Here is a 12,891-nt window from a genome sequence, read left to right as displayed (position 1 = left end):
GCTATCCCTAGTGACATGCATGAAGAAGCTTGGAAATGGGGCTGGGTAGGAGCTGAGTCTGTAGAATGTGGAAAGGCATTCGAAACCAAAGGAAGAACACAAGTAAAGATGATGAAGCAGGGATATGGCTAAAATGAAATTTGTGATCTGATCCACATACAAGTACAGTGTACTACAGCTGGAATATAGAGAAGAACTTGAGAACCCGTGAGCAACTATCCCTGTACTCTTGGAGTCTCTGCAACCACAGTTTGAGAAACTCTGCATTAAAAGTTAAAAACCGTCACCTGAATAGTTAATAACATCAAAGATTGTGAAAGCAAGTATAAATAACACAGAGATTAAAATAATGAGGCAGGATCAGAAAGTGAGTGTCGTATTTATCTATTTTTTCCTTTATCACTGAAACATAAACATAACATTTCAACATCATTACGTAGAACTCCTCTCCTCTTCCAGAACAATGCTCAGAGCTTTGTAGACTCTGGTTTGCAAAAAACAAAACAAAACAAAAACAAACAAACAAACAAAAACGTCGTGAAAGGGAGTAGTGGTAGATAAGATGAGAAATGTTGATCAGGAGGAGTCAGGAGGAGATCACGGAAAGCCTTGAACACCAGTCACTTATTCTGCAGGCTGTAGGGTTGTAGGGAGTCAGTGATACTTTATGAGCAAAAGGCTTGTTATGCTCAGGTCTGTGTTTCAGCTTTCTTTGGTTACAGTGTGAGGGATGGACTACAGGGGTAGAACAGAGGACTTGTCAGGAGGCTGGCTCAGTAGCCCAGGATGAAGGGATGAAGGATGAAAGTCTGAGGACCCTGACACAGGGCGAGTGATGGAGGAAGGCTGAGGATGAAAAAAGAATGAGACCTGTTCGTTGACCGATATGGAGGTCAGGGTGAAGGGCCACGTTACTAGGTTTCTAGGCCATGTGATGGGGTGAGTGGTGATTGCACAGTCACCCCAGAGGCAGGGCAGCGACTCCAAACAGGATGAGAGAGAGCGAGAGAGAGAGAGAGAGAGAGAGAGAGAGAGAGAGAGAGAGATAAATCCGCCAGAGGCAGGGCAGCGACTCAAAACAGGATGAGAGAGAGAGAGAGAGAGAGAGAGAGAGAGAGAGAGAGAGAGAGAGAGAGAGAGAGAGAGAGAAATCCGCCAGAGGCAGGGCAGCGACTCAAAACAGGATGAGAGAGAGCGAGAGAGAGCGAGAGAGAGAGAGAGAGAGAGAAATCCGCCAGAGGCAGGGCAGCGATTCAAAACAGGATTTGAGAGAGAGAGATAAATCCGGGCTTTTATTTGATTCATTCTGTTTCTTTCCATGTTTGACAAAAAAAAAGAAAAAAAAAAAGGATAAATGCATCTATTCCTTAGAGTTTTGTAAGGACTGATGAATTAGCATATATGAAAGCACGTAGGACATGTCAGCTACATAGTACCTTCCCAATACGTGTTAATTCTATCCATCCATTTATTATTTATGTAAGTTTGCAAGTTTGGAGGGAAATAATTAGTTTGATTAGGACCGTATCAAACATTTCAAACTCATTCTGAGTAAAGAGCTCGTTAGCCAAGGGGCTCTCTGTAGGGTCAGATCCCTTCCAGTCACTAGATTGGGCCATAGTTCAAGGCCAGAGGCTTGTTTCCCCAAGCCTTAGGCCCTTTCTCTTCCTTTCATGACCAACTCCCTGCCCCACTATCATCCTTTTCTAGATCTCTTATGTGTTAAATGCAAAAAAAAAAAAAAAAAAGAAAGGTGCACAAACATTACATGAAAAGCATATTCAATTGAACCAATGAGTTTATTCAGTTGACTCTTCTGAGGACATACCCTGTGCCAGGCCATGGTACATATATGTGTGAGAGACTGTGGCATTCGCCTCTTCTCCATGATTGGACAGTACCGTCAGCATTGAGGCTCACAGAGTTGCCTCACCTTGGGAGATGCAGGCTTCGGTGAGAAGGCCCCATGGAGCCTGACCTCAGTTGCAGGCCTTCAATGGGATGAGCAACACCAGGCACTCAACCAAACTCTCCCACACTGGCCTCCTCCCTCTTTCTTCCAGGAGTTCCAGGAGACCAGCATCCCCGAGCAAGGGAAACACTGCTCAGCTGCTTTCATCATGATAGCCAGCGCTGAGTGCAGAGCTGTCAGGAAGCCAGACTGTGTGGGCAGCCGGCAGCACAGGCCAGAGAGCAGGGTGGTGCTGCAGCAGGTGCCTGGGTGTCCCTGTGAGCTCAGTGGGACAAGAGATCTTCTGTCGAATCCAGTGTGGACTTGGTTTGGCTTTCCAACAATTTTAGCCCAACCAGATCCCTCCCTTTAGAATTCCTTCCCTTGGACAAAGCAACTGCAACTGTAACTTCAGATTCAGAGGAAGCCTGCAAGCTCTGGCTTCCCTTCTTTGCTTCCTTTTTTTTTTTTTTTTTTTGAGATGGAGTTTCACTCTTGCTGCCCAGGCTGGAGTTCAGTGGTGCAGTTTCAGCTCACTTCAACCTCTGCCTCCTGGGCCCAAGCGATTCTCCTGCCTCAGAGTAGCTGGAATTATAGGTGTCTGCTACTATGCCTGGCTAATTTTTTGTATTTTTAGTAGAGACGGGGTTTCGCCATGTTGGCCAGGCTGGTCTTGAACTCCTGACCGCAGGTGACCCGGCTACCTCAGCCTCCCAAGTGCTGTGATGACAGGTGTGAGCCACCATGCCTGGCCCCTTCTTTGCTTCTAACCCAATCTGGATGTTGTACTTTTACACACTCCTACCACTGAGAGGTTGGATCTAAGTCCCTTTCCCTTGAGTCTGGTTGGCCTTGTGACCACTTTCACAAGCAGCACAGCAGAAGTGACTCTGTGTGATCTCAAAGCCAGGTCATAAAAAACCACGTGGCTTCCAGGTTGTTCACTGTGCATTTGTTTTTGGAGCACTGAGCTGCTGTGTAAGAGGTCCAACCGCCCTGAGGCCACCAGGCTGGGACCATGTATGGATAGGTTCTCTGATCAACAGTCCCCATCAAGCCCAGCCTTCTAGCCATGTCCACCAATGTGCCTGACATGTGAGTGAAGCCATCACAGACCCTTCAGACCGCCCATCTGCCAGCTGAATACTTGTGAATAACCTTGGTTGATGCTTTGTGGAACAGAATCTCTCAGCCAAGCCCTGCCTGAATTCCTGACTCTCACATTCAGGTGATTTATTATGCAGCAATAGATAACTAGAACACTGGACATAAATGGAAGAAGCTTTGCGGTCAGCTTTTAATAAGTTTAGGCTGATTTCATGTGATTTACCCCATCCATCTGCCCCTGCTTGTGATAATTCCATCTTGTTCAAAACTTGGATGGAGTTACCTCTTAACTGAGCCGAAACTTTACCTGGGTTTGCCGACAGCTCCCTGAGTCTTGACAACACTTTCAGGTTTCCCAGCTATGGTTTGGTTGTCAGTAAAATTTCACATCCAGCCACACACTCACACTTACCCCAACACAATAGCTGCATGTTACCTTAATCCAAATGATTTGCAAAAATTGCCAAAAGTTGGGACTGTGCTTGTAAAAGCTGTTTTCTATGGATCTGGATAAACAATGTACAGCTAACACTTTCTCAGCAACTCCACGTACCGGAAAGGGTAGCTTCCTATTTCTTGGCTTGCACTTCAGGCCCACGTGGAGTATAAGATTTCCACTTGGGGCCAGGTGCTGTGGCTCATGTCTATAATCCCAACACTTTGGGAGGCCGAGGCGGGCCGATCACCTGAGGTCAGGAGTTTGAGTCCAGCCTGACCAACATGGAGAAACCCCGTCTCTACTAAAAATAGAAAATTAGCCGGGCGTGGAGGCGCAGGCCTGTAATCCCAGTTACTCGGGAGGCTGAGACAGGAGAAAATCCCGGTTTCCTGAGTGGGGCGGAGGTGGGAGTCAAGGTGAGCAGTGTCCCTGGGATCCAGTGACATGCTTATGTGTGCAATTCTCTCAGTATGCTACAAGGACAGGTGCGGTGGTACAGAGGGATGTGAGGTCAAGCCCGAGGACAATCACATGCTTGCTATGTGACCTCAGACCAGATAATTAGTCTGAGTCTTAGTTTTCTCATGAGTCAAATGGGTACAATATTAATCCAGTCACAGGAAATAGGGGGATATCTTAGTTTGAGTTTTGTCAGAAGCAGCCCCTGAGACAAGGATGTGAGTGCAAGTTTACTGGGGAGGAGGTAAACCAGGGAGAGCCCGGGAGAGGGGTGGGCAGTGGGGAGGAGGTAAGCCAGGGAGAGCCCGGGAGAGGGGTGGGCAGTGGGGAGGAGGTAAGCCAGGGAGAGCCCGGGAGAGGGGTGGGCAGTGGGGAGGAGGTAAGCCAGGGAGAACCCGGGAGAGGGGTGGGCAGTGGGGAGGAGGTAAGCCAGGGAGAGCCCGGGAGAGGGGTGGGTGGTGATAAGGGGAGGGGAAGCAACCGGTAAAGGGGCTGTGGTCAGCCAGTCACCACAATGGGCAGCTGCAGCTTCGTCCCAAGGGGGAAGCTGTTGGAAGAGTGTCAAACGCGCACCTCAAAAACAATCCTCCCAGGGGCGGGGCTGGGGTGTGGACACTCCAACTCCTCTTGCACCTTTTCGGGGACACCCAGGGAGGTGAGGTGGTGAGCTCAGACAGTGGCTGGAATGTATGGGGCCAGTGCAGCCCCTCTTCCCACCCTCGTGGTAGGAAGGGGAAGCATGATACATTTCCTCCTGGGTAAACATCTTCACAGGAAGCATTTATCAAATGTCAACAGGGCCAGCAGAGGAGTCTGGGATCAGCCAGGCGGGATCAGCTTCCCCTCCTCTCGCAGGCACAGGCTGTGGGTTTTCTCCGGTGCATTCACACCTTCTTCTGTCTTGAGTCCCATCTTCTCTCAGGCAGCTGAGCAGAGGGACAGGAGGACATATCCTAAAACAACCCAAATTGGTTTTTGTTTTTGTTTTTGAATTATTGATTCATTCTATTTTTAAAAGTTATAGTATTATTTATAACAATCAAAACCGAAAACAACCTAAACATCTAACAATGGGGAAAGTTAAGTAAATTATAACATATGGTAGGACTCTTATGCAGCCATTAAAATACCTGTATTCAAAGTTGTTAGAACATGACAAATACTTGTGTTATTAAGTGAAAATGGCAAGACAGAAAACTTCATCCACATGATGAGATCAAGTAGATATTTTTAAATACATAAAAACAGGGCCAGGAAAGATGGGTTAAAAAATTATTAGTAGGGCGACCAGGTGCGGTGGCTTATGACTGTAATTTCAGCACTTTGGCTGGCCGAGGCGGGAGGATCTCCTGGGGCCAGGAGTTCGTGACCAGCCTGGCCAACGTGGTGAAACCCTATCTCGACTAAAAATACAAAAAATCAGCCAGGTGTGGTGGGGGGTGCCTGTAATCCCAGCTTTTCAGGAAACAGAGGTAGGAGAATTGCTTGAACCCAGGAGGCGGAGGTTGCAGTGAGCTGAGAACGAGCCATTGCACTCCAGCCTGGGCGACAAGAGTGAAACTCCGTCTCAAAAAAAAAAAAAAAAGAAAGGCAGCAGCTGTGGCAGCTCATGGGAAGGGAATGCAGAAACAACTGCAGCTAGATGGAACATAGAAAGAGCAGAGCAGAAAGCAGCATTCTTCAGGGGAAGGACAGGTCATTTCCAGTTGGGGGCTTGAAGAATGACTCTGGAAAGGCTTCCTGGAGGAGGTGGTATTTGGGCTGTGCTTTGAAGAAAGGGAAGGACTTGGGTGGGTCATGTGGAGGTGGGAAAGAGGGACCCGCCCCAGCTGTCAGCTTATTGCCAAGGCAAAGGATACCACTTGAGCCCAAGAACAGAAGACTCTTGGCCTCTAGGCTATCAGTTAATTGTGCAGACATTTCAAGCTTCCATTGCATTGTCAATAATAGTCATGGGCCATTTTTTGCATCTATGATGTTGTTTGAATTTCACAAAAATTGCATGAGTCAGACAGAGCACGAATTATTATGTTCACTTTCCAGATGAGCAAACTGTGGCCCAGAGAGGTGAAGGGGTTTGACTTAGTCCATGAAGGTGGCCAGTGGGAAGGAGGGTACTGCACTTAGGTCTCTGGGCTCCAAGAGACCTCCAAGATAAGATTGACCCTCTTCTGTCTACTCCACCCACAGGCTGTTAAAGGTGGTCTTTGGAACCAGAGGAACTTCAAGCTGGTGCCTTGGCCTCAATTGATGCTCCATTCACAATTGCCAGGACTCTGCAATAGCATCTCTAGAGATCCCCTGCTCCCATCTGACGGCTTCTAATCCATCCTTTCTAATCCATCTTCTACACAGAGTAACTTTTTTTTTTTTTTTTGACAGAGTCTCGCTCTATCACCCAGGCTGGAGTGCAGTCGTGCGATCTCGGCTCACCACCACAACCTCCGCCTCCTGGATTCAAGTGATTCCTCTGCCTCAGCCTCCCGAATAGTTGGGATTACAGGCGCCTGCCACCACGCCCAGCTATTTTGTATTTTTAGTAAAGAAGGGGTTTCACCATGTTGGCCAGTCTGGTCTCAAACTCATGACCTCAAGAGATCTGCCTGCCTCGGCCTCCCAAGGTGCTGGGATTATAGGCGTGAGTCACTGCGCCCAGCCCACAGTAACCTTTCTAAAGCCTAAATCTGATCACCCCATGCTCTTGCTTAAAAACCTCCAGTAGCTGCCCTGCCTCTTTTGGGTACCGTTCCTTACCCAAACCTCTTTACCTGTTCTTCTAGGCCCTCCAGGATCCTTCCTGCCCTCTTGGCCCCCTTCCTTGCCTGCCTTCCCAGTGCTTCCTTTGAGTGGGACACTGAGTATCTTGCAGTTCCCAAAGTGCTCCAAGATGTCTCATCATAGCTTTGTGCACACATGGATTCTAGAGCCAGACTACCTGGGTTTAAAATTCATACCCACCGCTTAAGTAGCTGTGAGACTGAGAATAAGATCCTTAGCATCACTGTGTCTCAGCTTTCTTATCTGTAAAATGGGGATAATACTAGGACCCAGTTTGTGGTGGTGTTGAACAGACTCATTGACTTCATATAACAGATCTAAGCCTGGTACATAGTAGGTGCTTAATCAATATTGTTGTGGCTGTTCCCTCTGCAAGATCAGCTCTCCCTGATCTGGTGAACTTAGGCAGGTTCTCTCAGGCTCCCTTCTCTGGTTGCGGCCTCCAGGAAGCCCACCCTAACTGCCTGAGGCAATTACTTCCTCTCTCTGTCCTGCCTTCACAGAGGCCTGCATGCCTCCTAGGCAGAGAACTTGTCATTTTTGAGAGCTGGGCCCTGTCTGAGTCCTTGTGATGCTTGTCACGTAGCCCCGCCCTGACACATCCTAGGTCCTAATGTGAAGCTGTGGAGGGAGTGAATGGCCTGCAGCGCTGCACGGAGGACCTCTCTGTGGCACGGCACCAACGTGTGTTGGGTGACTGACCACAGAGACTCCTTTACTCCTTCGTTTCCCAGAAATAAAACAGACAACTGGCCTCCTAGTCTGATGGGGTAGCCCAGACAAGGCAAGACCCTGGAAAGTGGGGCATGTTTTAGCAAGATTCTGAGCTCAGATTATTAACCTGTTGGCCAGAGCAAGTTCACGCCAGAACCCCTCACTTCAGGCTCCTTCCCAGGCCCAGGACCTCAAGTTGTATTTGTCATGTCGTGTTCTTTTTCTTAAAGACAGCCCTCCCAACTGTGCAAGCTTCAGGGCCCCCTCAATCCTGATATGCCCCGGAGTGAATGCCCCCATCCCCTGCCCTCATCAGCTTCCTCGTGCTGTTGGTTTCCCAGCCCTTTTCTCTCTTTGCCCTTCATATCTGCCCCTGAGTCGGGGAGGAGGACCAGGAGAGGAGGTCCCGGCACACTCTGTCCTCTCCTGGTTTCTCCACGCTCCTGGGATGCCTGAAGAACAGCTGTGAGGAGTTGCCTGGTGTTGCCAAATCTCATGCAGATCACCTCCCATCACCCACATCCCTGTTCTTCCCACAGGGTCTCTCTGGTCCTTAAAACCTCCCTCTTGGTTTTGGCCCTGAACAACGCCCCATCCCTCCCATACACTCTCTACCCTCTCTGCCTCGGGTTCAGCCTCCTTGAATGAAGTTCCTTGGACTTTGGGCTTTCAAGTCTCCTCCTTGCAGGATGTGGCCTCTGTTTCCATAAACTCTGACTATGGGCAACAGCTCCTGCCAGCCTGCAAGGCAGGCCTGTGACTCAGAAGGCCAGGCCTGTCCCTTGATCAGGTCACTTGTGTGGGAGGAGGGCAGTGGGGTGGGGTGGGGCGGTGTTAGACACATTCAAACCATTTCCTTAGGGAGGAAATGTAATTTTCATAAATATGCTATTTGAGGGCTACCTATATACACCCTTCGAGGTGCAGTTCTCAACCCTGGCTGCACTTGGGAATCACTTGTGGAGGTTTATAATATACGGATGCCTTGGTCCTATCCCAGAAATGCTGTTTTAATTGGTGTGGGGTGCAGCCCAGGTAGCAGGCATTTTTAAAGCTCCCCAGGCGATTCTAACGTGCAGCCAAGATTGGAAACTACTGCTTCCGGGAGCACCTCCTGTAAACGGAACGCAGATAGAGGTCTTGGAGCAACGTGGGTTTCGGTGTGAGTGCATGGCAATGCCTGATTCCTTTGCCTCCCTGATTGGACTTGAAGAGACAGACCTCTGCTGGGCTCCTGCGCCTATCCACTGGAGGGGACGCAGGCCCAAAGCACCTCACGATGGGTCACCACCCTGGCTCAGCTCTCCCCCCACCTGCCACCCAACACCCCTGGGAGGACCGTTTTAGGGCAGACACAGCAACTGTTAGGGAGCAGGGCCACGTCTTCGTTCTGGCACACTCTAGGCCCGAGTCAGAGGTCTCGTTCCTGCCAGGCACCTGAGAACAGGGTTCGGGTTCATGTTCCAGCCAAGCCCCTGGCACTGCTCCCACACCTGCCCCTCCTCTTGCCTCTTTAGCTCAGTGAATTGCACCCCCTTGGCTGTTTGGCTTCCAAAAATCACTCCCCGCTGGACTCTGCCCTACTTCCCTCCAAATCCAGTCAGTCACCATGTTCTGTGCACGTGTCCACTGAACATGCTCTAAACCCGCCTTCCTCCCCAGTCACACTGCCCCGGCAGTGGAATTTTCATAAATATGCTATTTGAGGGCTACCTACATTCTTCTCCTTCTTCCTTTCTTCTTCCGTAGTGTAGTGGCAGCGCCTGCATGCGCTTCTGGACTGCTCTGCACTGTGATTTTCTTTCTCTATGCCAGATCAATCTTCCTGTCCTACTGAAGTTCCTCCCCACTCTCTCTCTCTCTCTCTCTCTGTATGTTTCTCCAAGTGATTCAAATCTGAAACTTCCTGGGATTTCCTTCTGCCTAGCACAGTGGTTCTTAAAGTGTCTTGGGAAGGCCAGAAGCATCATGATCACTTGGGAACTTGTGAGAAATGCACATTCCCAGGTCCCACGCAGACCCACGGAATCTGGGACTCTGAGGGTGGGCCCGGCAGCCTGTGTTCAAGCCCTCTAGGTGAGTCTGATGTGTGTGAGAGCTTGGAAGTCACTGGGCTGGACAGTTCCGCCCACACTCCCATGTGAATTGAAAGCTTCCCGCAGGCTGGTCCCAATTTGCCTGTTCTGTCCCATTCCCAACGGTCCCACCTCCCATATCCCTTCCTATGGGACACTGCTCACACGGTTCCCTCTCCTGGAAAGCCGTTTGCCACTTCGAAGTATTGAAACCTTCAAGATCCAGCTCAAGCATCATTTGTTTTGATGGATCCCAAGATTCATCTTACAAGAACAATTTTCCTCCCTCCAGCCTCCACAGTATTATTTTTTGCATCTTGCTCTGTCTAACTCTTTCTCTCTCTCTGGAGGGGTTTAGCCTTTAATAAGCAGGGCTTCGTTCAACTGTGACTACACATGAGAGTCACTCAAGGAACTCTGAATACTTATACCCAGGCTACACGCCGGAGCAATCAGACCGGAATTTCAGGAGGCCTGTCATTGTATTTCAAAAGTTCCCTTGGACAGGTTTGATGTGCCTCAGAGATTAAGACCCTCTCTTCTAAAGCAACCAGAGGGAAAATCATAATGGGAAGAGATAAGAATTTAAAGTTAGGAGACAGATTCTGCTTAGGGCTCTGTCCCAAATGACCATTTAATCTGGGGCAAATCACTTCTCCCCTCTTGGTCTCTCTTTCCCAAACTGCAAAATGGGGCATTGTTTTAGCTCAGTGGCTCTCAAACCCAGCCAATGCCTAGATGTCAACCCTGGGGATTTCCGTGTAATCTGTCTGGGGAGCAGCCTGGATTGTAACTTGCGGCCAGGGGTGAGAGCCACTCTCTCAGGTCTTATCTAAGGGTCATGCAATTGTGTACAATGGTTTACTTTGGAGAGCAAGGATGTCTGTCTCTTCAAATACTTGAACTTCTTTGCCTCAGCATCTCTTAATCTTTCCTCCTCCCAAGAAGAAAACCTCAGACCTGCTCTCGGTGATGCTGGGGCACGTGAAGTTTCCTTATCTGATAGCATAAGAGCCAGGGATATTGTGAGCCTATCACAGGCAGCCTGGTTGTGTGTGTTTGGCCAGGGTGGCAGGAGGCGGATTAAGGATCAGATGAAAGTGCTCACCAGAGGCCTGGCAGAGGGTCACTGGGAGGGCTACTTCTGAGCTCCAAACACCGGCACGGGTAGGGGATGGGTTTTCTGTCAAGGTTGGGTCAGGCAGGGTCTTACGTAAAGGGCAGATGTAAAAAGAGACCTTGTAAAGTAGCAGAAGATGGAGATGCATCCAGGGAAGTTAAGTTCTGAAACTTCATAAGTCAGTCTGCAGCCCGGGGTAGGCAGGATGATCCAGTAGCGGTGAGGGGCCAGGGATAGGGGCAGAGGAAACAGCTGCTTATTTAAGGGGTGGGGGTGGGGAAGAGAAGTAGAATGTCTGCAGAAGCATTCTCTGTGATGAAGGTGTTACTGATCCCTGGAGACATCCAATAGCCGTCTACAACAGGCTTCTCTGTTTATCTGCACATCACACCATCCCGTTTCCCTAGAAATCAGAGACCAGAGCAGAGACCTTCCACCTCAGATCCAGGAGAGTGGAAAAGGTGCTCGCCCAAACCATCCTCCTCCCTCAACCTCCCAACGCCCCCACCCCCCAGCGCAAAATTAACTCTTTGCTTCTCTGTGCTGTGCTTTTCTGCCGCCTGCCCCGTAAGGATTTCTTCCCCTAAAGATGAGCTGGTTTCTAAGGCCAGCTGTCCCTGGAGGAGGGAGGGGGCTGTGTTTTGCAGTGGGAGCTGATGTTGGCTTAGAGAGGCCCGAGTTGTTTTGCAGATGGGAAAACAGTCCTGGGGGTGCGGTGTCTGGTCCAGGCCAGCCCAGGGCGCCAGGACAGAGGTCAAGCGTCTGTCTGGAGCTTGGAGCACTAGACCATGCTTCCTGATGACTTTACAGTCTAAGCCATTGAGGAAGAAAAAGCACATGGAAAAGGAGCTTTGTTTTGACCTCTTGACACTGGCAGGGGCCGGTTCTCCCTGCTGGGAAGATGAGAATGTCACACGGCTGTGGGTGTGATGTGTTTTCACCCCACACTCCCACCCTGGGAGGTGTCTGGGGAAGCCTGGGAGAAGGTAGTTTTCCAAGGTTAAGTCTCCTGGGGTTGCTCCAGGCAAATAAAGTTTTTGAGCTCGAATGTTGGTCAAATAAAGCTTTGTGGTCCCATGGAGGGAGAGAAGTTTCAACAGCCACCCACCTGGAAGGCTCGTCACGGCTTTGGAGGCGTCAGATCCCCTTTGCAAGGGCATTTGTTTGGTTGCCTTTGAGGTCAATGCATCAGAACAGTCTGAATTCCATCTGCCCTGGCACAGGTGAGGCGGGGGCAAAGGGTCACGTGAGGAAGAACAGGCACAAACGAGGTGGGAGCCGGTGCTGCACCTGAGGTTGGGTTTGATGTGGCCCCAGCACACCGGGCAGATGGGAGAAGGTAGAAGGGTGTTTTCAGACCCCCAAATTGTATAGTAGTCAGAGAATCACAACGTTGGAAGGGACCTTAGATTAACTGAGTTATCTATTCCATTCAGATGACCCAACCTGCTGGCTTTACAGACAAAGAGACCAAGGTCCTGGGATGTCTGGTGATGGGTTCACCGTCCTCCAGGGAGTGGAGACCGGCCTGGGATGAGCTCTCCAATGCTCAGGCCCAGGCACTTTCTTTGGGTCCCTGGCTGCTTCCAGTCTTGCAACAGGACTCTGTGCCCTTTGGCTTGCTCTTAATATCCCTGACCTCTGGAGAGCCAGCCCCAGCTCTGTGATTTTTGGCAAGTCTGTTAACCACGATGTCCCTCAATCCAACCCAGCTGGGAAGCCAGGCAGGACGCACGGCTCCTGGGAAGCCAGCTATGGCACCCTCTGGCCCTTCTCTGCCAAAAACCCCACAGCTGGGAAAGAACTGACTGGGGAGAGTTTGAGACGGCTTGGCAACACCCCGATAGAGGCTTGGCTGGTGCATACCCTACTCCCCCTACCCAAGAAAGCTCCCAAATAGGAGGACTCTAAAAAGAAAACATCCTAAATGATGAGCCTTCACAAGGAGATTTTCACTGGTTCCTTCCCACAGCAATTCATAGGATGGGTTTTCAGGAAAAAAAAAAAAAGTAGGAAAGGATTGTTATGAGGCCAGACATGGTGACTGACCCAGGAGAGAATGAGCCAAGAAACAATTGCCAATGGCAACAAGTAGGCTGCCCGTAGAAACTCACAGAACCCACAGTTTAACATGTTACTACTTTCCTTATTTCCTCCAGAAAAGTTTAGCGTGGCACACCCCTAAGGACTATTCTTTTCCTTAATAAAAGTGGGAAAATGTAGATTCAGAGTAGGGAGGCTGTTGTCT

The 12,891-nt window shown here is 49.8% G+C and overlaps 1 long non-coding RNA gene across 2 annotated transcripts in view; it reads left to right on the top strand.

Moving 5' to 3' along the window:
- The window catches only part of LOC117084403, a 28,481-nt gene extending 22,097 nt beyond the window's left edge, over window positions 1-6,384 (top strand). Inside the window, exon 3 of one of the 2 annotated variants that reach the window (XR_004437436.1) lies at window positions 6,339-6,384. This is a non-coding gene — a long non-coding RNA (uncharacterized LOC117084403). The remainder of the gene's footprint in view (window positions 1-6,338) is intronic. The other variant, XR_004437435.1, reaches the window with a different exon arrangement.
- Window positions 6,385-12,891: the final 6,507 nt, after the last annotated feature.

This window comes from Trachypithecus francoisi, unplaced genomic scaffold (genome assembly GCF_009764315.1).
Source record: "Trachypithecus francoisi isolate TF-2019V2 unplaced genomic scaffold, Tfra_2.0 Lachesis_group0, whole genome shotgun sequence".
Lineage (NCBI taxonomy): Eukaryota > Metazoa > Chordata > Mammalia > Primates > Cercopithecidae > Trachypithecus > Trachypithecus francoisi.
The sequence above is the reverse complement of the archived record's forward strand: the minus strand, read 5'-3'. Positions and strand labels throughout refer to the sequence as shown.